The sequence below is a fragment of the Fundulus heteroclitus genome, unplaced genomic scaffold, assembly GCF_011125445.2.
Source record: "Fundulus heteroclitus isolate FHET01 unplaced genomic scaffold, MU-UCD_Fhet_4.1 scaffold_51, whole genome shotgun sequence".
NCBI lineage: Eukaryota > Metazoa > Chordata > Actinopteri > Cyprinodontiformes > Fundulidae > Fundulus > Fundulus heteroclitus.
Window position 1 is genome coordinate 1,351,853 of NW_023396934.1, and position 26,031 is coordinate 1,377,883.

The 26,031-nt window shown below is 39.2% G+C and overlaps 1 protein-coding gene across 4 annotated transcripts in view; it reads right to left on the reverse strand.

Moving 5' to 3' along the window:
* The window catches only part of pcdh1b (protocadherin 1b), a 229,581-nt gene extending 222,706 nt beyond the window's left edge, over window positions 1–6,875 (reverse strand). For 3 of the 4 annotated variants that reach the window (XM_036132437.1, XM_036132436.1, XM_036132435.1), the window contains exon 1: window positions 6,198–6,873. The gene's annotated coding sequence lies outside the window, so the exon portion shown is untranslated. Of the gene's footprint in view, window positions 1–6,197 lie in introns of all 4 variants that reach the window. The other variant, XM_012862811.3, reaches the window with a different exon arrangement.
* Between the last annotated feature and the right edge of the window lie 19,156 nt (window positions 6,876–26,031).

Below are 26,031 nucleotides of genomic sequence, written 5' to 3' on the forward strand. Positions count from 1 at the left end.
TCCAGGAAATCAAATAGTTTTTTCTGCTTCACAGTGAGAGGTTTGTCTCATTCATCAGTCATACAGATTAGTCCTTCGCTGCATGCAGGTAGTTTTCCGCTCGCCGACACCTTCCGCAAACACTGAGAAGTATCAGGAGAGGAAAAGGCAAAAAAAATGTGAGCGACGGATGCGGTAACGGTCCTCGCTTGCACCGCAAGCAGGACGGTGGTTTTACTATCAGCAGGAAATGACCACGCTCTGACTCACTGGCTTTAACTGGTTGAACGGTTTCGATGTTTTATTGTTGTCTGTCTGTCTGGCGGAATGTCCAGGGCTCCAGGGCGCGGCAACAGGACCAACTAGTAGCAGGATCAAATGCGTGACCCTTTACTTACATGATGTGTTAACCTTTGGTCCTACAAACTCCCTGGCAGTGGTAGGAGGTGCTGACGGGATCATAAACAGCACATCAACACACCAATGGAACAACATTTTTTTCACTCTATGTATTTTAACCTGGATATTATGTAGGGTCCAAATTGCATTTTTTACACTAACAATTAATTTACATAGAAAAACATTTCTAAGACCATTTGATGGGGATGAAATAAATAGCAGTAGAGTCTTGAAATCGACCAAAATGCACCGCATAGGCAAATCAGATGGCCTCTTTCAAAAGAAGCCCAAACACACTATGTTCTGAAACTGCGATTTTGTCGCATGTTCTGGTCTGACGTGAAACTTGCGGAGGAATCAACAGTCTAAGCCTAGAATTATGACTGCAACAAAGTTCAGTTTCGAGATCTTTCTCTGATGTTGGATAACATCAAGGCTGCAGTAAAGAAAGTGGAAGTTATTCTGTCACCACACTGATCTTAAAGGTAACCAGTTTGTGTCATAAGACAGAAACATTTGTGCATGTTCCTTGTGTAAATGGTACGATGAAAAATGTAACCAAGGAACGATGCGATGACTTGATTAAAGTCATTTTTGCTTTCCAAAAAACATTAAACAATCGCAAAACCAAGTAGCAGTCCTTGAATCAAGTATTACATTTTTCAAGATAAAAGCTAATTTAGCATAGACGTTAGGGCACACATAGATAGCAGCTGCAACATTCTGACAAGAAAAGACAATAATCAGGAGTCAATTTATGGCTATAAAGGAGTAAAAATGGAATACTGAATACTCATCCTTAAACACTCAGAAAAGACGCGACAACACAACATATTGTTACCGAACTGTACAAGATTTAAAAGAAGACCGGAACGGAGAACTAAACATTGTTAACAGACACTCAAAGATTCCCGCAATTAAACTAAATGATGAGGATGTATTATTATTTAGCTGTTTGGGGCTGGAAGTAATTTTCCACTTGATACAAAAAAAAAAAAAAACGTCAAAAAAGGGTCTAAATTTGTTGTCTGTGTTCATAAGTTTGGAAGTCGTTGACAAATACGGTGTTATGCATTTTCCTTTTGGTGTTCACTGTTCTAATTTTATAACTGAATAAGGCACAATTGGATGGATTGTAAAGGTCAGCGGCAACAAAAAGTCTGATTGTGGGATTTTGAGGAGGAACCGTGGTGTACTGGTAAAGAAAGAACCTGCTAATTAATGTCGCAAACCTGCAATCAAAGAAAAAACTTACTAGGTGTTTTCTTTGTTACTGTATTACTAATAAAACATTTTTATTAGCAAAGTTTTACTGACTGCTTATGGAAGCAAAGGAGTCTAAATCATAGAAGAGGAGACTTATAGTAAAAGATAAAGTAAAACAAATGATTCCTTACTTTTTCCCGTAAAACTTTGATTCACAACTTTACCTATTCAAAATATCACAGGGGGCTTATTATTTTTGCTAAATTCTCTATTTCTACCTAAATATGGAATAGTTACACAGCTAGAATGAGAAAAAAAAAGGATCGTGTGGCAATATCAGTTTAAACGAACTCTCATTCTTGCAATCCGAAAAACTCAGTTCGTGACACAAGTAAACAAAAACAAAAAAACACTTTACATCCAATACGTCTAAACAAGAAATGTTCCTTTTCCAAACTGAAGGACACTGCTCTTCACCATTTCCCAACTTTTTTCTTTTTCTTTTACATGCTTGAATGATTCATGCTGCAGCTTAACCATGTAATATAAACACGCAGCTCTGTGTGACAGCGTGAAATGACACCTGGTGCTCAGAGCGCTAGCAGGCCTCAGGTTTTTACTGCCTTTAACCAACAGGAAAAAAAAAAAATCAATAGAGCCTGGATGGCCATGCTTTCAGCTCCATTTACAGCGGGAAACACAGACGTGTCCATCAGTCCAATGGCGAAGCATCTCTGCAGGAGGGGGTTGCATCAAATTAGCAACGTGTTCCCTCTTGAGGATTTTTTTTATTTTTTATTGTTTTTTTGCTTTTAACAAGAGCAACAGCAATGACGACATCAGATTTAACCTCTGTGGATGATTATGTGTTTGCACAGCGAGGAGGAGAGAAGAAAAAAAAAAAAAAAGATGTTGGATGGAGGAGTTTTCCTAGCACCACCATCAGGTAACATTCCCACTGCGACGCTCTCTGGCTTGTTTCAGAGGAGTGCAGCACATTTCAGGGCTGACATAAAACCTGTGTGACGTGAACCCACAGCGTTTTCAGCCACTGATGCGAGCTGGAAGGGTTGCAGCGGGAGTAATGCGAGGACTGTGGCAAGGGGGGGGGCCTATCTGCGATTTTTATTATAAAAACACACCGAGAAAACCCCAAATGGAGCTGTCGCCTCCACACTCTTCATCCTAATGGACTCAAAATGAAGCTGAATATGAAGAGTCTGATATGAAACGAGCATCCTGCAGCCCGAGCGGAGGCAGTTTTCTCTCAGGAGGAAGCAGCGATAAGGCTGCATTTTAAGGCATTTTACGCTCTGGTTGCAGCTTTCAGCTTTGTCTTTCCCAATGACTCAAAGATCGCTCAGTTTTTTTTTATCTATTTATTTTTTTGCTGCTTTAAAGGCGAGAGTAAGGATAGTTGTACCTCTCCTTACTCTGTCTAGCTGATTTTCCCAAACTTTGATTATTTATATATTTATAATATGTCCTTTCAAATAGGATGCAATAAAAGCCAAGTAGCAGACGAAGATGAGAAAGTGCTAAAATTGTGGGATTCTGTTAAAGAACGTGTCAGGAATTAAGTTAGGCCTAAAGTTGTGTAATTTTGCAAACGATGTCTAAATCTTTCCTAAAAATGTAATCCTTGGTGCTGTGGAACATAAGATATGTGTAAGTCAAATGGCTACTAAATAGATTAAACTGTATACCACAATTTATGGACAACAAAATCAAAAAAGATCAGAAATATTCAGGTCTGGCAAGAAGGTGAATGCAGATATGTCCAAAAGATTGCTTGATGTGATTCATGAGTGCTTTTGTCAAAGAAAAACGAATATTTCTACACCCAGACGCTATGTGTTTCTTGACATCTTCCTTGAAATCTTCCTTTATTTTCCAGAATGTATGTTTCTCCATGGTATCATGACACAAAGACATGAGTTTCGCCTGATATAACTTTGATGTATTTATTTCTAACATCTGAAAACCAAGTTTACGGTACAGCAGTACTTGCACTGTGTAGAGTCTAAAAAGGGCCGGATATATTTCATCACACGGTCTATTTCAAATGAAATTTTCTCACGGTTATTGGACATTTGTGGAAATATCTCCTCTAACTGGATTTTCAGATGCCAGAAATGTGACTCATGGATTACGCGTCGAGTCTCAGTCCAACTGGTTGTTTCAGTTAAATGTAACCTGGACAGAGCAACCATTGTTTTCTATGAGTGTGGTTATTTTGGATTTTCTTGTTCTTTCGAACTGAACCGGAGAAGAAGGCAAACCTGCCGTGACATCTCTGAAATCTGAAGCGTGGTAGCTGCAATACCCGAGCAGAAAGGCGTGTATGTACGTGTGTGTGTGTGTGTGTGTGTGTGTGTGTGTGTGTGTGTGTGTGTGTGTGTGTGTGTGTGTGTGTGTGTGTGTGAGAGAGAGCTTTCATCTGAAAGACCAAACCCATTTCCACTCTCCCAGCTCCCAATTTAATGACGCCCATTAATGGCAAGGCTCCCTCAGATCCCCAATTTTTACGCAGAAATGTGCAGAACAGACTCTGCTCGACCTCCCATCTCTTTTTCCTCCATTCTGACTAATCCTACTTCTCCCCGTCCCCGTTTGCAGGGCTCAGGGAATCGACACGTAGCTGTTTAAATGGTCAGAATTGTTCTGACGCGCCTCCTAATTAGGGGAGGCAGCGAGGAGTCCCAAAGCTTGGTATCCCAACCTCGCCCCACGACACGACGGCGGCGGTAACGGGAGGAGCTCGGGTGATGGCAGGGCCGCCATCCAAACCAGCCGCAAACCTCACCGAGAGTATCTTCACGTTCACCACGGCTCCAAATGATTAAATATCATTTTGGATCGGCGGATAGGGGAAGCGTAATGCGGAGATTGTGGCTTTTTCTGGACCTCAGCGGTTTCTGTGGAGCTTCTGTTTTCACAGATTGCTGGACGACACGGCAGATGTGCATTTATATTGAAAAAAAAAAAAACACCACTGAGAAGTCCAGGCAATACACTCAGTGTTCTCTGTGTAAAACTAAAAGCGTATAACATTTCTTTGAAGCTAGAGCTGCACATCATGTGCCATCTCAATATCAACGTGTACAATACCATAGTTGCAAAAGACTGCTTCGATGCAACTGTTGGCACACTTTTGTATTTAAAATGCAATGCATTCACTCGCTGCATGACTAAAGCACACACCAGACAGATCATTTAGTGGCCACGATGCTGAGGCTTGTGGTGAAATTGGAGAAGAGCGAGGAAAACATGAATTAACACCAACTCGTGCTGTCATCACAATAATCTATAAAAATATTGCAATTGAATCTTTTCCTAATCTTTTTTTCCCCTTTTTCTTCTTCCAGCCCATTACCCCAATCCCAATCTGGGTCCTCACCCCTTCAACCGCTTCATGCTGCATTCACACTCTCTGATTTTAAAATCAGCTCTTCATGCACATATCCCTGCCGGACCAGCTCTAGCCCTGGCCTTGGAGCCTAATGTGAGGATCTTTAAGGATTTCAAAAGAAGCGTTGGGAGCCTGTGTGGGGGAGTGTCACGTGAAGAAGGTGAGACGAAGGAGGAAACAGGGTCAAAGGCCATGCATAGAAAAGCATAACATCCCTGAGAAGGGTTGGCCACCTGTAAAAATTCAAAGGCACCGCAGCTGATGGCAGAGTTCGCTGCTCCTGCTCTGTGTGCCAGGCAGATGCAGTTTGCATGTAAATACCCAACTCCCCCTCCCTCATCCCCTTCTCTCTCTATCAGCAAGACATACGCCCACCCTCTTTCTCTCTCTCCTTCCACCACAGCAGAAGCAAAAAGCGGAGGAGGCAGAGAAACTGGAGGCACTGGACGGACCAGATTCCCTGCAGATGACACACAGGATGTTGCATTCCTTCTCCACATTTCAAGTGAAGCTCTCTGCCTCTCTGGTCAGAGCAGCCTATCCGGGTGGTAGATTTGATGCCACAGGTGCTCCAGGGGAGCCCTCGGGTGCGCAGAGATACGCACTCCTTTTGGGAGTTAATGAGCACCGCTGGCTGAATGGTCGGTCCAGTTTGATTGAAAAGCCCTCCCATAAAGGTAAAGAGACACAAGTGTTTGATTAGAACAACAGCCTCCCGCATCTGGACCAAAAAAAAAAAAACGCACCACTGATCTTCCCTTTGGGAGCAAATGTAGCGATTTCCCCCCCAGTTTGAGAAATGTTAAAGCTTGAAGTAGCTGTGTTTTATTACTGACAGATATGGAGGTAAATGCTGAGAACGGAGGGGATCGATACGGTTCATTGAGCTCTGTAGAATAACACACGTAAAATCCCCATCAGCGGAGATTACACGGAGAGTATTGGTGGCTGAATCGCTTTTCTGTTCTCTTTTTATCAACAAGTGTTTGGGGGAAGAAGAAAAAAAAAACACACGTCCGTCCCTTGCAAAGCGTGTGTTCTTCAATCAAGGTACAAGTGCGCATTCAGCCGAAAAAGAAACATAAAGTGAGTGCGCGGCTATTGCTCGTGCGTAACGCGTCTCCGGCGCACCAATGCGATTCAAAAAGAGGTTTTGCCCATGTACAGGTGAAGTAACGAGACTGTGTGGAAAAGTTCCTACCTGGATCGGGTTATAGCCCCGGCTCTGAGCGCTCCAACCCTGGATATAAGCTTTGGCTCCTCCGTGGTATCCAGACGCAGGCGCTCCAGGGAAAAAATTGTTTTATTATTTAAAAAAATCCACAAGGTTGTAATAAAAAGTGATCATTAAAAAATAAAAAATAAAAAAAAAGAAGATTCAGAGGTGAGTCAAACAATCCAGTCACAGCTGTAGTTATCCCTCTAGTTTCTCTCAGTTTATTTCAGTCGTGACCAGCGCTCTCCGGAGTGACGGCCGGACTCACTGACAGACCCTCTCTGAAAGCGTCACGGGCGGCCGGACCGAGGCGGCTGCATCCTCCGCTGGTGGCACGCTTTCTGCGGGATGGAGAGGGAGTTAGGGTGGAGGTGCTGGATGTGGACGGCGCACCGGGACGGGAGAAAAAAAATCCCACCCGTTTCTCTCCCCCGCACGCTTCCTAAAAAAAAAAAAAAAAAAGTGGAAAAGGGTCCAAGTTGATGGTGAGAGTAGTGCAGGTCTGGTCCGGTTCTAGCCCTTCGGTCCGGTTCGGGTCCTCGCGGGGTCCGGCACGGTGCAGGTAACGCGGCTGCACCGTGAGTGATTGGAGAGTGAAGTGAATCCAAACCAGTGCGCTCCCGCGTCTCTCCCTTTCCTCTCTCTCTCTCCCCTCCCTCACCCTCAGAGTCATTACACACTCCCCCCATCAGGGAGGAGGCGGAGGCGGAGCGAGCATCCTCTTCTTCAACTTCACGGATTTCCCAACATTTCCCCTCTTTCTTTCCACCACTTTTCCCACACCTTCAATATGGACTTAATTATAATAAACTTTATAGTCTCGAAACTTTGATACAGAACACACGCGCTCACGATGAGTTCGTACCGGACCATCACCTGTCCTGCAGCCGCTCTGCCTGCATCTCAGTCCGGCTGCGGAGAGGGAGGCAAGCCGCCATCTCCTGCGCTCTGAGCGCCACCTAAAGGCGACAAGTGGCAGCAACTCCGGCTCTCTTCCTCCTCCTCCTCCTCCTCTTCCACCGCCTTCTCCGCTGCTGCGGAGTTCAGACGGAACAGAGAGCAAGACAGAGTGTAAAACGCATAATCTGGATATTCTGATGGCCGCAGCTGCCGCACGAACCCCGCGCAGCATGCGGCGCAAAGAGGCTGCGCACCAAAGCTGCTTTACTGTGTCGTGATATCACAAACAACACGTATGGATTATGATTTTTTTTTTCATACGGGCCCCTGTTTCAGCGCATCTGCTTTCAGACTGAATACAAATGGAGCTTTCAACTAGAATAAAAAAAAAACTCCTCCTTTAGAATTTATTCTACCTTCACGGCCTCTGAAAAGTGTCTGATGGCCAGAATCTCTCAGGCCCACAGACTCGCCAATATTAAAATTCACTAAAAGGGATAATGAAATCCAAATGTAAAGCTCATACATTATACTGATGTGAAAAACGCTTTTGCTTTAGATTTATTTTGTTTGTGGCATTTTATTCTTGCTTTAAAATGAAGCAATGTTAATTACTATTTCATTTATTAATGGGGGACAAAGCTATCCAAAGCCACATGGCCCATTAAGTAGTTATGCAACCCTTGGCAGGAAAAGCTACCTTCGAACATTTGCAATAAATGGCAATGAGCCTTTCACATAGCTGTGAAGTATTCTTGGCACACCGGGTATCCCCCAAAAGTGCCTGAATTAAAGCACAACAGCTTTAATTCTTTGGGGTGGGTTTGTTGTTTGTGGTGTATTTTTTAAGTGATTTAGATGCAGTGTTAAAATGTTATCCAGGTCCTCATGCAGCAGAGCAACACAAGACCATCACACCACCACCACCACAATGAATGTTTTAGTTTATGTGGTGTTCTTTTCTGAAATGCAGTGTTTCATGTCAGATGAAACAGGACAAGTATGTTCAAAACATTCAGCTTTTTTCTTCTCAGTGAATATATTATCATAACATGTCTTGTGAAGTAACTATATATATATATATATATATATATATATATATATATATATATATATATATATATATATATATATATATATATATATATATTTTTTTTTTTTTTTTTTTTTTTTGACAAATGTAAAACCTGCATTTGTGTCCTTTCGGTCAGCAGGGATTTTCCGTCTTGGAACTTTTGCATGGATGCCATTTTATCCAGTCTCTTTATTTTTGTTGAATCATGAACACGGAGACAAGTGAGGTCAGCATTGCTTTACTTACCTCTGGTTCTGGAATTGCTTGACATAAGAAATGTGACAGTTGCAGTCCACGTCATGGATATGTTTGTGTGAGGGCTCTATTGAAGCTATGACTCAAACTGCAGCCCATGCTTTGGGATTATCCCAGAAAAACTACTGAATGGGGATTTTTCTTCAAAACATTCTGAAGGCTATGGTTATCCTTGCTGTTTGCCCATCTTTATGGACCACACTTTCTCCTTCCACTCAGCTTTCCATTAATATACTTGGATACAAAACTGAGGACTCTGTTGAGACAAGGATTGGAAGCTGTTCAAGCTTTTATAAAAAAGGTACAGGGTGCTACAGCTGTTTGGTCCTCTAAAATGAGATTTCTTATAAAAAAATAAATAAATCCAAATGAACTCAACAATACCACAGCTTTAGGTTAATATGCTTGCATGAAGCACTCTTTAAACAGGCCACTATTGAATAAATTGTATCTTACTGATGGACAGCTTTCTAGTACGGATCCCCTGACTGTGTAGATAAAATGATTGATCCACATCTTGGTATGTAATTTTCTAATTTTCTAAGAAACTGAACTCCGGATTTTCATTAGCTGTAAGGCACGATCACAGAAATACGTAGAAATAAACACTCCGGTGTCTGCAGAGGTCAAGAATCAAGAATATTTTCTTTGTCACAGCGTGTTACCGCTGCAAAATTTCTCTTTTGGTCAACAGGTCTGAACACTGAATTACCTTTTTGTCATTTAGTGTTGATTACAGTTAAATAAATGTACTGCATTTGTTTTGGAAAGCCCATCAGCTGACCACAAGCAAGCTTTAATATGAACAAAAATACACAGACGGTCTGTCTGTCTGTCTCGCCCTCATATTAACAACAAAAACACAACAATCAAAATATTCACTGAAAGCAAAAACAGAACCCAACACACAACCAATATAGAAGAATGTCCTAATACATCAGCTGACATTAAAGAAATCCAGAGGTTGAAAAAAAAACACACACACAAGCACAAATACTTCAAGAGTTAAGGTATTTACAGATAAACAATAGCAGCTTAATAAATGACAAAAAAAAAAAAACGAATGACAAAATTACCAAACAGAGAAACATTGAAAGATGTCTCATTACTAACAAACATCCATAAACTATTAATATAAAAGACATTGAAAGCATGAAGGCACAAAATCATCACAGAATACAAGCATTAACAATAAGTTAAAACAACATGAAATCCAGGCATGGGTTTCATGTTGTTTAAAGAAAAAAAAACAGGAACCTTATATAGATGCAACCAAAGAAAAATGATAGACACAAGTAGGGTTTAAAGAGAAGCTACAAAGACATTCTTTGCTGAGGGATATACTTACTAAATTATTTTCCATTTTATCCAGTGTAAGGTAAAAGAGAATTGTCTCTTGCCACAGACCTCTGAATCACTTAATGACTTTAGTGACTTTCCTAGTCACTAAATCCTGGCAGCTGAACCGAGAAAACTGGATTACAAATTCAGGTAAGAGTATAAAGTATGTGTAATGCATGTGTTTATATTAATAGTTGAATATTTTAAAACTTTAAAATAATTACAAAACTGACTTATTTCTGATATTGTTGTCGTTTTCAACGACAACAATACGGGATTGACTGTGGCATCTCCATGGTGATGGTAGTAGACATTATTTGTTATATGTTAATTATTTGTGTAATTCGGTGTCCATTAAAGAACTAAATTAAAATTAATATGTTTTATTCCTAGAATCCCCTTTACACTACACTGGATGCTCCCTATGACTTTTCTGTTGTAAGTTATTGCATGCAATCAAAGTGAACTTATTACAACAACAAAACATTTATTATGACATAGTGTGAGGTTGATTTTGTGTGTGTGTGTGTGTGTGTGTGTGTTCATATTCCAAATGGACATGCCACTTTTTGGACTGTGGTGGTGTATCATCCTTATGGAAAATTTTGACCTTCGGAGGTGAGACTGCAAAGATTTTGTTATTTGACTTGAAGTTGTTACAAGAAATTTGTATTTATTTTTTATTAAATTTTTTTTGAGCCGTGTTCACCTATTGGACAGATGCATCAAAAGCACTCCTGCGAGGTCAGGTATCCCTATTAGAGGAGGGCATTGATGGGATCTTTTCTTTTTGGAGCTTGTGTTTTAATTATTACAGCTAATAATTTTTGCTCATCTGTATTTTCAGGAAGAAGAGCAGCAGGCAAAGGTCAGACTTGCTGATGTGGACACCCCAGTGGAAGGCGTAAGCTTTTTCTCGGCATCTTTCGGTCAGATATTGTTGGTGTAGAAGCTATGGTGCAGACATCTTTCTTCCTGTCTTTTCCATAGGACTCGGTTGAAGATCGCATTCTTCACTATTGCAGAAATGCAGCAGAGTGGGTTGAGGCCGACAAATCACTGTTCTCTGACATGCCTGATGTTCTGTGCATGGGAGAGGAGGCACAGGCAGAGGCGGCTTCACAATATAGGAGGTTGTGGAAGGAAGAACTGCAAGAGATCGAGAGGGAATCAATCTTGGAGCCGTTTAAATTTATGTTTCACAACGCTGACGACGTGTGGAGATTTTGTCAGGAAATAATGGACAAAAGAAGTTGTTTGGCATATTGTGAATATCGTACTGTGTGTGTGTTTTTTTTTTGTGTGAGATTAAAGCTCTACAGAACATTGATCATATTGTGACATGTTGTACTACAGATATCCAGAGTTAGGGTAGTATTTAGTGGTACTTTGGTATTCCAGCAGCACAAGAACATAATTAGAATAGACACAGAACAGAACCTGAAAATTATGGTGGATAAGAATAAAAATACAGAATAATACCATAGACAAACTAACTGTAACAAACATATAGAAAAGTAGCAATGTAATAAAGTCAAAATTAAATTATAATCAAAAGGCAATGAAATACTCTGTATAGTACACAAAAAAATTTCTTAAGAGAAAATGTGTTCACTTACAAAGCAAGTTTATTATACATATTAAACAAACATATACAATAGACTGGGAACTGATAGATTTTTTTGTCATACTGTTTAATTCAATTGTGAGGAAAACAATTAAACAGTAAGTGCATTTGCAATTTTATTTTGAAATATATCCCTTGCATTTCTGGGCCTGACAGTGGAGCCAGCAGTGGTAGTGACCTCACAGTGGAGGTCTGCAGTTTTAGTTTGAAATGCATGCCGTGCATTTCCGGGCCTGATAGTGAAAGGGTCTGACAGTGGAGGTCTGCAGCCAGGTGCCTCTTACAATTTTACGTGCTCTGTCTAGGATTGCACTACATTTCATTTCTTTTATTTTGATTGGTTGAGAGGCCGAAGGAGGAGGGACGGCAATCATCCAAGAATCGCCAATGGCTTCACAGTTTCAGGATGACAAACATTCCCCTTTGGACTCGGTTTGAGGATCATCATCTACAGGATAAAAACATTATTTTAGCTCAGTTGAAAGTCATAATGAAGACCTTTTGCCTGGACCTTGGTCAGAGTGTGATATTTCAATCTGAAAAACTCACAGAGAAAGAAATGGCAATTAGAAGGATTTTATTGATACAATATTTTAAGTCTTTGGCGCTCAGACCTTGGCAGGAACATTAATGCTGAATTATACTTTAATATGCATAAGTAGATGTATGAGAACAGGTATGTCCCCCCAGGTCTGAAACTGGTGGTGGAGTGGAGATAGAAGAAGTTTGTTCAGTCCATATGGTGATCTGTTTAAGATAGATGTCCAACTTGATAAACACAGGTTTGCATGAACTGTCCATGATGAGCAAGCTTGAAGCGACTGTGGAGAGGAAAAACTCCCCTTTGGGAAGAAACCTCTGGCAGAACCGGGCCCAACATGGTGGTCTTCTGCCGGACCAATAACAGGCGATAGGGAGTGATGAAGACTGAAGGGAGAAAACACTCTGATGGGTTGAGGATGGAGGAACGTCTTGGAAGCTAGATGAACTCAGCTATGATGGTGGAGAAGGGGTTGGGGGTGGGTTGAATCGGACATCTGATTCGAAATCTTGCTGGTTAGCAGGCTGAGACGTGGATTTGAAGTTGCTTTTAAGATGAGCGTGGGATGCTGATTGGCTTCATGGAGGTGCGGTTCGTAGCTGATTGGCTCACATCAGAGGCGTATCGGACTCTGAATGGAGGCAGGCGATGAGTTTCTTCGACTGAACTTGCGCCTTCAGCTTCATGTGTGCAAATGAATGCAATTAATTTATTATGTTGTATCATTATGGAACCCTCATAATGGTACAACATGCTCTCAAAAAAATGTAAGCTAAATACTGCTGCAATGCTATATGTTTACACTACATATTCAACAGTTTTTTTTTAACTTTTATCATATTTAGACAATTAGTGTGTGCAGCAGTCAAATACACTAGTGTGTAATGCTGTGCGGTGGATGCATTGGCACTTTTGGAAGACCTGCAAATGGAGGATTTAGAAGGGAATGCTGTTTGGGTGAAGGTTTTCTGAACAATGATGATGATGCCGCATTAGACTCTGAGCATTTTGCTATAACCTACTGGAGACAGTGGCTACACCTCCCAGTTTCTGGGTCCAGACTTTACCCACAGAAGGTGAGCGTCTGCATCCTGTCAGTTTCCTAAACAGCTTCTTGTTGTTCTATTTTATTTTATTTTTGGGGGGGGGGTGGTCTTTATCATTTCGGGGGAGCCCTCTCATTCTTCATGGTCTCCCTCCAGAACGCACAGCCCCAGATGAGTTTCAACATGGTGCAAGGTGTGATTCAGCATTAAAAACTGCAATCAGTGTAACGTTTTAACAAGTTATTTTGATTTGGGTAACATAAGTGCTTTCACCTCAGATTTTTTTTCCGCGGTTGCCATTTCACCACAAAAACAATCAGCTGACCCATTTTTTTAACACACATTAACATGCATCAGGTGCTTTGCATTGGTCATTTATGGTTTAATCTGGGCATGTAGAGGGCAGAACATGAGGCGGTGCCAGGTACGCAAGCGTTCAGGGACAGCTATGATCTAGAAAGGAAAATTGCGTGCTGGTGTGCGTGTACATGGTCTTATAAACCTGAGTATTTGATGCAGCACGCAATTTTATTTTTCTTGGCATATGTACACTTTTAGTATGAAGTCCACGCACAGTTTTATAAATGAGACCCCTGGCCTATCAGCTCTGGAGCAGATTCTGACGCTACAGCCATGTAGCCCTTGAAATTCCTGTCATAGAATATGCTACATGTGGAGGAGAGTTTTATTTCTGCACCCTTGATGTGTAAATGTGCATTTACTACTGGATGACTGTCAGAGTATTTTCACCATAAAATCTGGCATAACGTTTTGTTAAACAACATATATCATGCAGAATCAACTTTTTTTTTTTTAAATTTTTTTTTACCTTTTAGCTATGTTATGATTCTATTCCTTCATGAAAATGAAGCCTAAAGTGATAGTTTGCTTGATTCATGCATGTCGGAGTAGGCTAACCCTGGTGAATTCTGCTCCCTAAGAAGCAGCCCCCTCCCTGTCCTGGAAAACGAGTGGTTGATTACTGGTCAACATTGAGCGTTGATTAACTCATCGACACATGAACATACAGAAAAACCTCTGCAGAATAACTAGTTTTGGTGCCATTGTTATTAAATTAGAATGTATAGTAGGTAGGACATGTATCTAATGCTTCATTCGATATCTAACATCAATGGTGGCTGACTGGCGCAAATGTGCAGCAAACTGCGGAACGCGCTACAAACGGCGAAACGTGGTGCAACAGAAAAATGCTGCAAAAGAAAAGTGCTGCAATCACAGAAAATAGAATGACACAGATGCAAAAACACAGCAAATGCAAAAGAAAGCAGCTGCAAAAAACATACTGCAAGTTTCAAAAACAACCGCAAGTTAAAAAAAAGCTGCAAACTCACTAAAAAAAAAACTGTGTGTCAGACCACTGGAGGGTGTAGGGGGACTAAGTAAAGACAAGCAGGCTTATATTATCTATGTACATATGCTGATGCTCTTTAATATTGTAAAAGATTACAACCATGTGTTTAAAAAAGACATGGACAAAAAAACGTACAACCTCTGTGGATTATGTTTATGTCTTAAGTGACGTTCTGGTCCCATACAACTTGGTGTTTGACTCCCTTAGTGGTCCCGTGCACTTATATTTTTTCTAAAGGTAGTTGGCATCTTTTTAAACTTGCTGCTGTCTTTTTGGTAAATATTGACACGAACAAGTAATATTTCTGTGTAATCCAACTTAAATTACTGCCAGCAGTAAAAATGTATAATGTACATGTAAGTAGGTGTTTCGAGGGCAAATGTTTAAATCAGGTTTCATGTCAAAACATTCCTGCCTCTATTTAACATCGCTTCATTCTGTTTTCCAATCTTCAGTGATCCGAAAAGATGGGGTATTTGTGAAGTTGCAGGTAAAAAAAAAAAGCTGAAAGATACCGTGGCAAAAGCCACTGACCCAGAAGCAAATATGTTACAGTGAAACATATGACATAAAACAACAACAAAACACAACCACAACTATTTGAAACCATTCTGTGACACAGTCTGCTGTGTGGGTCCCCTTCGGTCTGCTTCCTCAGTTTGTTTTCTCTTCAAAACTTCAGACATTTGTCTCTGGAGGAGTTTAAACCTCAGCGGTCAACTTCGTTTCCCAGCATCCATGTCAGAAATTAACCCAGCAGCCTATGTGGAGCCCACCTGATCAACTGTAATATGACATCAGTATTCTCCATGTTTCCTCTGCTGCTCTCAAACTAATCACTCTCGTGGAGTTAGTTCACAAAGTGTAAAGTTCCCTTTGTTCAGCTACAGGAATTATTTCTGGTTATTCTTACTTGGTACTTTACCCAACCAACGTGGTGGTAGACACGGACAGATACAAAATATTTCAAATAATAAAGTATTATCGGTATTGGGTATATAGTTCAGATGGGATTAATCATTGCTTTGCTTTATTAAACTTAATCTACATTAATTAGTATTTTTTTAATTTATGTAAACAGAGTAAAAAGAAGACAAAGACTTTCAGAGTTCTCAAAAGGACATTTTCGGTGCCCCTCTTAAGGTCTCCAATTTAAGATATTTTCCTCCACACCTAAAAAAGCATTTTACAATTGCAAAGTATTTACAATATTAACCCAGCTTGGACTTTCACTTGAAAAAGACGGTTTGGCTGAGATAAAATCCAAATATAGGGACTGTTCACTCTGTGTTTTAAATAATTTTAAATTTAGATTTTCTTCATGAATGTATTTTTTTGGGTCAGTAGTATTCTATTTAGTAATATAACAATCCTATCCACATTATCCAGACTTTACCACACCTTGTTTTCAATAGTACATTTTACCAGCAGATTTTCAGTATTCTGTGACACATGGTAGCTACTACCAGATATGCGAGTAGAAAAAAAAAAAGGGTTTTGGATGTGCTGAAGGGATTACACTCTCTTACTAACTAAAGCCAAAAAGAAATACTAACATGAGAATCTAAACAAATAATAATAATAATCATTTTATCTAAAAGTGCATTTCAGAGCACTCAAGGACACTGTACAACTCCGACAGGGTATCAACCAAACATAATGATAAAAAGTTACAATGAACAGGCAATTACAGAAAGTATGCTTTCTTGAACAGATGGGTTTTAAGTTTAGACTTGAAGTAAATACACAGTGAGCTGAACATAAAAAAAGGACTAACAATCTAAATGCAAATGAATAAAAATGTATGGCACACCATAAACTACAGTAATCAGTCCCTCAAAATGATCCAAATCCAAATAAGGCGAGAACCAAAAACACAAAATCCCAGACATGTGACACAAATGAATAAAACAAGGTTATTTGTTGTTGTTAAGAAAACAACAACATTTTTATCATTAAGTCAATTAAATTGAATCATACAGACAAGTCAGTTGCGTACATTCCAAATTGAACCAATTCAAATTGGTTAAAAAGTTTTCTATCTGGGGCATGTTCCGATGGCGCAGGGGTAGTGAGCACGATCCGTAAAGGGAGGCCTTTCGTCCCTGACACGACTCACCCAGGTTTGATTTTGGCCTGAGTTCCTTTGCCGCATGTCTTCACCCCTCTCTTAAAAACCCCTTTCCTGACCGCCTACCTGTAAAAAAAGAGCTATTTGTGCCAAAAAAAATTAAAAAAGAAGTAGTTTTGCAGCAATCCCACATATCAAGGATGAATGTAACAACAGTGGAGAGGAAAACTCTTCTTTAACAGGAAGAAACATCTGGCACGACAGGGGTTAGAAAAGACTGAACACACAAGTACTGATCAGGAGTACTTCCTATGTTAAAGTAATTAGTAGTATCTCCTTTTGTGTTTTCATCAAGGAGATAAATAAAGCTGGGCAGATAAACTCTAAGCCAGTTCTCAAATATAGAGGATGAAAGAGGGCATATACAGTTTTTTGCAGTAAAACCTCAGCCAACAGCTATGTCTAGGAGAGAGACAGGGTTAACCACTGAAAGAGAGAGCCAAGGACATCATCTATAGAGTGAGAACATGAAGCTGCTGGCAGCAGTAGCTCAGCCAATGCCTCTCACCAGTATGGTGTAACAGTTAAAAACAATGGCAGGCCAGACATATAGGACATTAAGTTAAAGGTTAAAATAACAGCAAATAATGCAAATTAGAGAGTAGTGGGAAAATAGAATGGAGTGAGTAATTTTGACCTACAGCAGTATAATGGGGCTTTCACACTGAACGTGATGTAGGTGTTTTGAGCGAGTGATTTACAAATCATTCCTATGTAGAGGTGCATTCAGGAGTGAAGTGAGGCAAAGGAGGCCTTTGATTGAGGTGATGAGGCCGAATAGAGCGAACGAAACCCGCGATGGACACAAAACAATATTTGCCAGATTTAAAAAAAAAATCTGAAATTTTCAGTCAATTTATGTTGCCGTAAGGGTGTTGTTCGTTCATTTACTTAATCACAAAAATGTTTTTTATGTGTCATATATTTCAATAGTACAACTTGGCTATATTTCTATTGAGAAACTGTGGATCTAATCCGGCCTCATGCTCGGGCTTGGAAAGATGGATGTCCCGCTGGGAAAGATTGTGATCCACAAAAAGCAATTGGAACAAAGGGGACTCATTTGACGACAATGCTGTCTAGATTTTGGACAGGGAGAACAGATGGTTTCAAAGAAGGCTGAAAGAAGCCATCTTGGTAAAAAGAGAAAAGCCATCACAAAATAGAGGGGGAGGATTCCGCTTCCAACTCCTCAGTGTTTACAGCTCGATCCTCCAACACATTCTAAAGAGATTACATCAGTAGTCCCATCATGATTCAGGTGACCAAGTACTCCACACACACCAAGGAATAGCTTCTAACGACCCAGGACAGTGACGGGTGGGTCACTGGTTTGCATCTGACCTAGGATGCGTTTCAGGGGATGAATATCCATGTCCTGTAAAAACAGCAGCGTATCCACTGCAGGTTGCTTAAGTGCGAGCCACCAAAATTGACAAGACTCCTTGATAGGTGTCGAAACATTTTCAGAAGGAACTGAACAAAAGCCCAGTTGCCTCCTATTTAAGCCTGTTTGCTGTTGTGATGACCTGGATAAGTGAGAATTTGCATAGGTATGCTATGGGTGGTGGTTTTTGCCGAACCAGGTGCGTCTCTGGTGAAACCCAGGGGAGCCAATGCCGTTGTCCGGCTTTCCACTGAACTAAAGCGGGTCGGGCCAACCACATTTCAATATTATGCTCTAAGGCAGGACACACAGCTGTGGCTTCTCATTGCACCTGCAGCTTATGACATTTGAATTTGATACCGTGATTGGCTAAAACCAACCTTTGGTAGGCGGGCACTAGGTGTCGCTACACCCAATCAGCTCGGAAAGTTCTGATGAATGTCCCGCCTTTCCCTTAACCCCCCTAGGGCCAAAACCAAAATTTCCAGGGCGGGCGGGCGAAACGAGACCCTCCATTTCTGTACAGCCCCGTACAGCCCCAATGCCCAGGTATGCGCGGCAATGGCAGCAGGCCCAGACTGATGATGTGCAGAACGGAGAGTGCTACACATTATCAATCTGGCTCTCCAGGTTAACTCTAATTGTAAGCTTTATAAAAAAAAAAAAAAAAAAAAAAAAAACTAGCCTTTTAAAAGTAGACAGGGTGTCTGTCTCACAAACTAAAACTGGGAGTTGGTTTCACAGGAGAGGAACCTCATAACTAAAAGTTTTGCCTCCCATCCTACTTTTAGTGACTCTAGGAACCACCAGTAGACCTGCAGTCTGAGAGCCAAGTGCTCTGTTAGAAACGTATGGGAAAAAAAAAAAAAAAAAAGAAACGTATGGGGCAATAAGATATTTAATGTATGACCGAGCTTGATTATCAGTGGCTTTATTTATGAGAAGGAAAAGGGAGTCAATGAAGCAAAGCTAAAATAGGAGAAATATGATTTTTCTTTTAAATTTTCATCAGGACTCTTGCTGCAGAATTTTGGATCAGCTGACGGCTTTGAACTGTATTTTGTGGATTTCCTGATAGTAAAAAATTACAATGGTTGAGCCTTGAAGTAACAAATTCATGGACTAGTTTTTCAGCGTCACTCCTGGACATAATATTTCTAATTTTGGCAATATTCTGGAGGTGAAAGAAGGTAATCCATGAAACCTTTTTTAATATGGGATTTAAATAACCTGTCTGGGTCAAGAATAACAGCAATGTTCTTTACCTTATTACCAGAGGCAAATTTAATGCCTTCCAGATTAAGTGACTGACTGCACTTGCTTGCAAGTGAGATGTTCCTTGATACAACTCAGTTTTGTAGCACAAAACTGATTTGTATCAATAAATAATATGTGGATATATGTGCGATAATATGTGGATACATTATCCACATATTATCGCCTTACTGCTTCTACTTCTAACTGAAAGAAGGCAGAAATCCTTACACATTTGACCAGGAATGTCAGCAAGTACGTTATACTATTGAGCATTTTATTTTAAAATTTGCACAAGCTTGTAGTTTTAGAATAATATACAATAAAGCTGCAGTTTCTAATAAATCAACGAAAAATACATTAAATAAATAGTACTTTATATAGATCTTAGAACATTTGGTAGAATTTGTTCTCACATATTATGTTGTGATCGCACACAGTCAAAATATGTAGTATAAGATTTATATTTAGTATTTTATAGCTCTGAATAATATGCAATGAATAGATAATAAAAAACAAAATTTCTAATTAATAGATAGCATTACACATAAATCAAATTAAAACAGGCACATACACCTTTATTTTTCCATGCAGGTTGTAAGAATTATGCATTTTAAATGCACAGACCAAGTTTTGTCAAACAGGAGCTGCGGAAAAAAGTTCATATCAGGCCTTCTGAAAGCAACATGTGAGCAGGAAACCCACAGACAGACTCTCACTGTTTAGGAAATGAAGTTAATTATGCTGGCAGAAGAACAACAAGATTCATTATAACCCCACAGTCCTCTGCAGATAATCATCATTAATCATCAAACAAAGAGAAACTGTGCTGTAAAAAATGTTTCCGCTTCACTGATTTTAAAGAAGTCAACTGCAAGGCCCTGAGAGAACTGCTGCCAGAAACATCCAATCAGAGTTTCAGCAAAGTTGAACTGCATTAATCCAAGTGTTCCAAAGTGAAGGTATCGAGGGGGGACACGGACAAATGGAAAGCAGCTGATAAGGATATTAATTATTGAACTGAATTATTGAATTATTAATTCTTAATAATGAATGCAGTAGTTCAATGGTACAATATACAAAAGTAAAGTACCAAAATAGGGGACCCTAAATGAGAAATTTAAGAAATGATTTGCAATTTCAACTCACAAATGAGTCATTTGATGGCATGGTTATTAAAGGTTTCCCTCCGGACGGCAATAGGTCCGACCAATGGCTCAAACCTTTTCAACATATACTCTTGACCCATTTTAGCGCACTATGGAGTTCCAAATACTTCAATGAGTTTTGACTCCAGAACTTTTCCATCACTGTCCTGGAAAAAAAAAGCTTTGACTTTCTTATGATGCACAGGGTTTTATCTGTGTGATCGGTGTGAGCAAAAAAATAACAATGGCCTAATTATTTAGTTAACTGTAAGTTCATTTATTTTAATTTGTAAGGATGTGCACATTTTGCTGAAATCTATGGTTTTATGATACATCCATACAGTTTCAATGTCTGAAATAAGGATCTATTGATGCCAAAATACCAGGACAAGAAGATATGACCAAATAATTTTTAAATTTTCATCTAAATATTTTATTTTACATTTTAATATGCTCTCTGTTGTTCTACTTCTGAGTTAGATTTGTCTTCATTCGCTTGTTTTTACCAATTCAAATAGTAAAGTCAATTTAAAGAATTAATAGAAATTGCGTTAATTTTTTGTAATGTAGGTATTCGGTACTTAAACCATTTGGTCCTAAAATAGAGATTAATTTTCACAGTCTTACTGAGTTTTATACTTGCAAAGGAAATCAACAAAATCACAGCTTTTTCTTCTGCTCAACTTTCCACTCAAATGTTTGCAAAGCCCACTCTGTCAACTGCCACCATCTGCAGCAAGGAGCTTTTGGGGCTTACTCTCCTTGTGGAAGGTATTAATGACTGTCTGCCAGACAGCTGAAAAGTCAGCAATCTTCTCCATGTAGCCCAACATGGCCAAATGAGTTATATATATATATATATATATATATATATATATATATATATATATATATATATATATATATATTTAAGAGAAAACCTCATCATTAGCATACGATATGCCTTCAAAAATAAGTTCCTATTATTGTATAAAACAAGACAAACTGTCTAAGGTACAATGCTAAAGTATCATTTGCGTATCTTTTCTTATCAGAAGCAGAAATGGTTCCTCTAAAACTATCAATAGCAGAAGTCTATTTATGGATTCTGTTTCAGCACAGTTAATTATGATGAGTCTAATATCTTTTGAAGGCGCTGATTTATGTGTGTTGAATTTCCAAACACCTTAGTGATCCTGATGTGTATTCCAGTTTACCTTTAAACTATTCCATTATCAAGCAGGAATAACTTGCTGTGTCCCTTTTACACAAAAAAAATATTTTAAACATTGACAAATAAATATTTATGTATATATATATTTTTTTTTTACGAATGCCAGCAATTGGTAGATTTTTAATTTTATGATCTTGCAAACATAACTAAAGAACTGAAAAATAAAAATGTGACCAAAAATTCGGACATTGAACCTTCGGGTTTATAGCAGCCCCTGGGGCTCCCTTCATGCCTCTTTTGTCAACTTTGATCCAGTTTTGAATTCTTGTTCAAAGTCATCAAAACCTTTTTCCCCAATCCCTGGTATGGAAATTGGCAGATATACAGTAAATACAAAATATTTTCAATATGTTAAAAACAACATTTAATTTTTAAGGAATTGCAACATGAGGAAACTGGAAACAGAAATCTAATTGCAATACTAATGAATTTAAAAAGTGGGTTTTAAAGAGGAGTCACTAGTAAAAAAAAAAAACAATGGGACATATAATACTATATTTAGTTAAATAAGCATTTGAAAGACTTAAAGAGAAAATTCAAATTCATCCCAACATACAACTAATAAATAAATTGAAACATTTTGTGCCATTTGCTATGAAGGACCATAATTTACATCAACACAGCCTTGCTGATTGAAAAAAAAGTTAAGGTCTCTTATTCCATTGTATGTTTAGTCTAATGATGATACAAGTTGAAAACAAATTTAACTGTTTCTTTTTTTTGTCAAACTGAGGGCACCACAGCTGTAAATAATTGAACCATGTCTTATTAAAAACTCAGTTTCAATATTTCCTCTTTTTGCATGAACTGAAATCTCTTGGAATAAATTTTAGTTCCTGAGCGAGCTCTTCTCCATGTCACTCCTCACCCCGCTGCCACTACAGCACTGCACCAACCCTGCTGTGTTTCTCCATTAGTACTATTTTTGATCCACTGAAACGATCCCAGTTTGTGAAAATGGAACTTCTTCGAACTTCCCTGTTACCCACCTCTCAGACACTCTGGCTAAAAGAATCAAAGTCATAACAGAATAACTTGAGTCTTACCTATGTAGATAGTGGGTGATTGACTGTAAAAAAAAAAAAAGGTCTGCCCTCCCCATTCTCAGCAGCAAGCAGGATTGAAAGTACATACAAAGCATTTGAAAACTTTTGTTTTTCTCATGGTGCTTGTGCATCCCCCCTTTCTATTGCCACACTGGGCAAGGGCACTTATAACCCACATCCAAAATAGCAACCATAACCACAAACATATTTATCTATGTTTATCAGTCCAGAGACCTTGCTTACAATGGCACACAGCCTGATCATGGTGGTGGGGTGCATAGAAAGTTAGAAAATGAGAGAAGTTGCCTTTAAAATAAAAGCTTAAAAAAAACAGCATACTTGTACAGAGTTATCAGTTTATCCATGATTGACTTACATGTGTTATACAAGCAAGTCTAAGACCAGTACTGCCAAGTTCACTTCTTATAAGCGATTATGGGCTTGTAATTTTTTTTGTCAAAAGCCACTTGCAACTCTTGTGAGCTGCGTGTTGTGCTTATGTGGGCTTGTTTTTAAACATGATGTTGCTTATTTGGGCTTGGCTTTCTTTCTGAGGAAAAACCCATTCTTATCTCCCAGTTATCCACAATAAAGCAAAACTCAGTTGGTAGGTATTTTGTCCTTTACACTCCACAAATACCTGGTTATCGTGCTTGCCTAAGTTGGCAAACCCCAAACTCATTTATAGAGACCAACATGAAATAGAAACAAGTGGTGACATAGAGGAAGATTTGCAGTAAGTGGAGAAAAGATGGACAAAAACTATAATTAAGAGTGTGAGAAAGAGAGCGCACAAAAAAAACCCGCAAATTCTACAAGTGTGAAATACAAGCCGATTTAATTCAGCATTCTAATAAAGAAACTGCCCATTTCTCTTCCATGAGGCCCAGAAACATTTTATGAGTTTCACTGTACCAAAACACAACAATACAAAACAAAGAAATGAGCTACAAAATACATGTTGGACTTCAGACGTACAAGTTATTCAAATCATTTTAGCTATATTTGGTAAATATTTTATTGTAAAAGTGTTTGCTTTACTTTGCATAAATAGCTAGTTTTACTAGCATAACTTTGCTGTTGCTTATGTATTATGTCTTAAAAAATACATACATGTATATACTGTTTAATAGCAGACCCTGTTTTACAATGTGGTGGGTTTGCCAGTTGGTCTTCTTTTGGGTTTGTTTTCATACAGCTGGTTGCTTGTTTTTTGTTTTTTTTTTAGCAGATCTGGCAACACTGTGGAGAACATCTCAGCTAAAGGCACACTTCAACTTATGGGGTGGGGACAGTTAAAATGAGAATTATCCAAGAAAAAAGACTACGAGAAGACACAAAGTGAATCTAGAAACATGTATTTATTAGAGATAAAATACATTGCCTTAACCAAAATCCAAGTGGTGAACAACCACAGCTCAAAATGCATTAAAGTGCTTGAAATTGATTTGGTGCTGAGCAAGAACAACCCAGAGACTAGAGATCATCAGTTTGGAGACAAAAGTAGCAGTTGCACCCTTTCCCTCAGGAGAAGGCCGATAATGATATCTCTAATCTGCTGCATCTACCTGCTGCTAACAAGCCAAATTAATTACAAACATCTATTGATATAGATCAGATGGAAGTTTATTGATCCCTGAGGGAAAAATCGGCATGTTGTCGTGACAACAGCAACAGGAATCCAGGGACAAGTAGAGCGAGGGAGCTACAGTGGGTATGCAAACAAAAGACATGGGGTAAAAAAAGAAAATAAATAAGGGCCTTTAGCTCAGGAAAAGAAGGGAACAATGACATGAGAAAAATACTAAAATGTTTACAATTAGGAATGTTTAAATCAATGAAGAGCGACACACTCAACCATGAGTTCAGCTGAAAAGTCTGGATGAAGCTGAACATTTAAAAAAAAAAATTATTGGGTATGTACTGCCAGTAAGAAGAAATCAAGTGTAAGCCCATTCAAGCTGTCACTATTTTCAGCCTATTTCCAGTACTGTGGTATTTCTGTCCTAACGGTGATGGTCTTCTCTCAACTTCCTCCAAGGGAGGAATGAGATAATGATGAGACAGTGCTAGCAGGGATATTTATGGCGCTAACACGACAGGCAAAAACATTTTGCTGGGAGATTTTTCTCTATTTGAGTAGACTTTATGCTTTCTGATGGTATTTTTATGCAGCACCTAGAAGGTTGTGGAACATTGGGGATTTTTCCAAAGTAGAAACCTAAACATTTCTGTCAAAAAAAAAATTAAAAATCACATGCTTTCATGGATAGTGCACAGCGAGGGATAGAAATTAAATTGTGTGTATCTATCTATCTATCTATCTATCTATCTATCTATCTATCTATCTATCTATCTATCTATCTATCTATCTATCTATCTATCTATCTATCTATCTATCTATCTATCTATCTATGGTGTAGACAAAATATTGTTATTAAATTACTCATGCAGGGATTTTGTTCGACTGCTACCACCCCAAGAGAAGTAAATTTACTTTGAACAAAACAATTCCTTCGTTGTTCTGTGTGTATCTTAGGCTTGTTGTCATGCTGGCAGCTGAACCCACTTTAGCTTCAAGACTTTTGCTCCTTCTGAAGAAAACACTCCCCAGAGAATGATGTTTCCACTACTATGTTTCACCATAGGAATGATCTTCTTGCACACAAAGTTTTGCATGATTGCCAAAACTTGAGGTTCAATGTCATCTGACTTGAACACCTTCAACCACACATTGAATGCTTCCCACAAATGGCTAGGTGCAAACTAGAGTTCTCATGACTATCTTCTTGCTATTCTTCAGTAAAGGTCAGAATTGTGGAATGGATCTCTGCAGCCCTGCCAGAGTTACCATGAGCCTCCTGGCTCCCTCTCTAAATAGTACCCACCATGCACAGGCTTTTAACTCAGGTGGATGGCCAGTTATTTGTAGGTTTGTAGTTATGACTTCATCTCCCTGCTTTCAGATGATGGATTGAACAGTTCTCTGTGAAATGTGCACATTGTGTTTCATAGCCTAACTCCGCTTTAAGCCTTGCATGGTGTTTGGGTTTCATATCCACAGGGTTGTGTGTGCTTACAATTTGCTGGTGAAGATTCTCAGTCATCTAGGTCATGGTCATTCCAAAAAAAAGTAAAAAACAAAGCAACTGGACTTGTTTTCCATAGTTGAAGACGTTTCGCTTCCTCTCCAGGAAGCTTTCTCAATTCAATAGGTCTAGACCTTTTGAATTGACGTGTTGCAAGAGTCCAAGCCTCTGCAGCAATAATAAAGACAATGGTGACAGACGGTGAGAAGCGAAAGAGTGACCACTGGCAAACAACAGATCAGAGAAGTCATGAGCAGAGGTTGACTTATGGATAGATGGTTAGCAAAGCTGGAGGACGTTGGTCAAGCTGCCGCTGTCAGTGACAAACCAAGGTGTGGTTTGGAACTGAGTAGAGAATTTCATGACACAGGGTGGACAGGCTTGATGGTAGAAG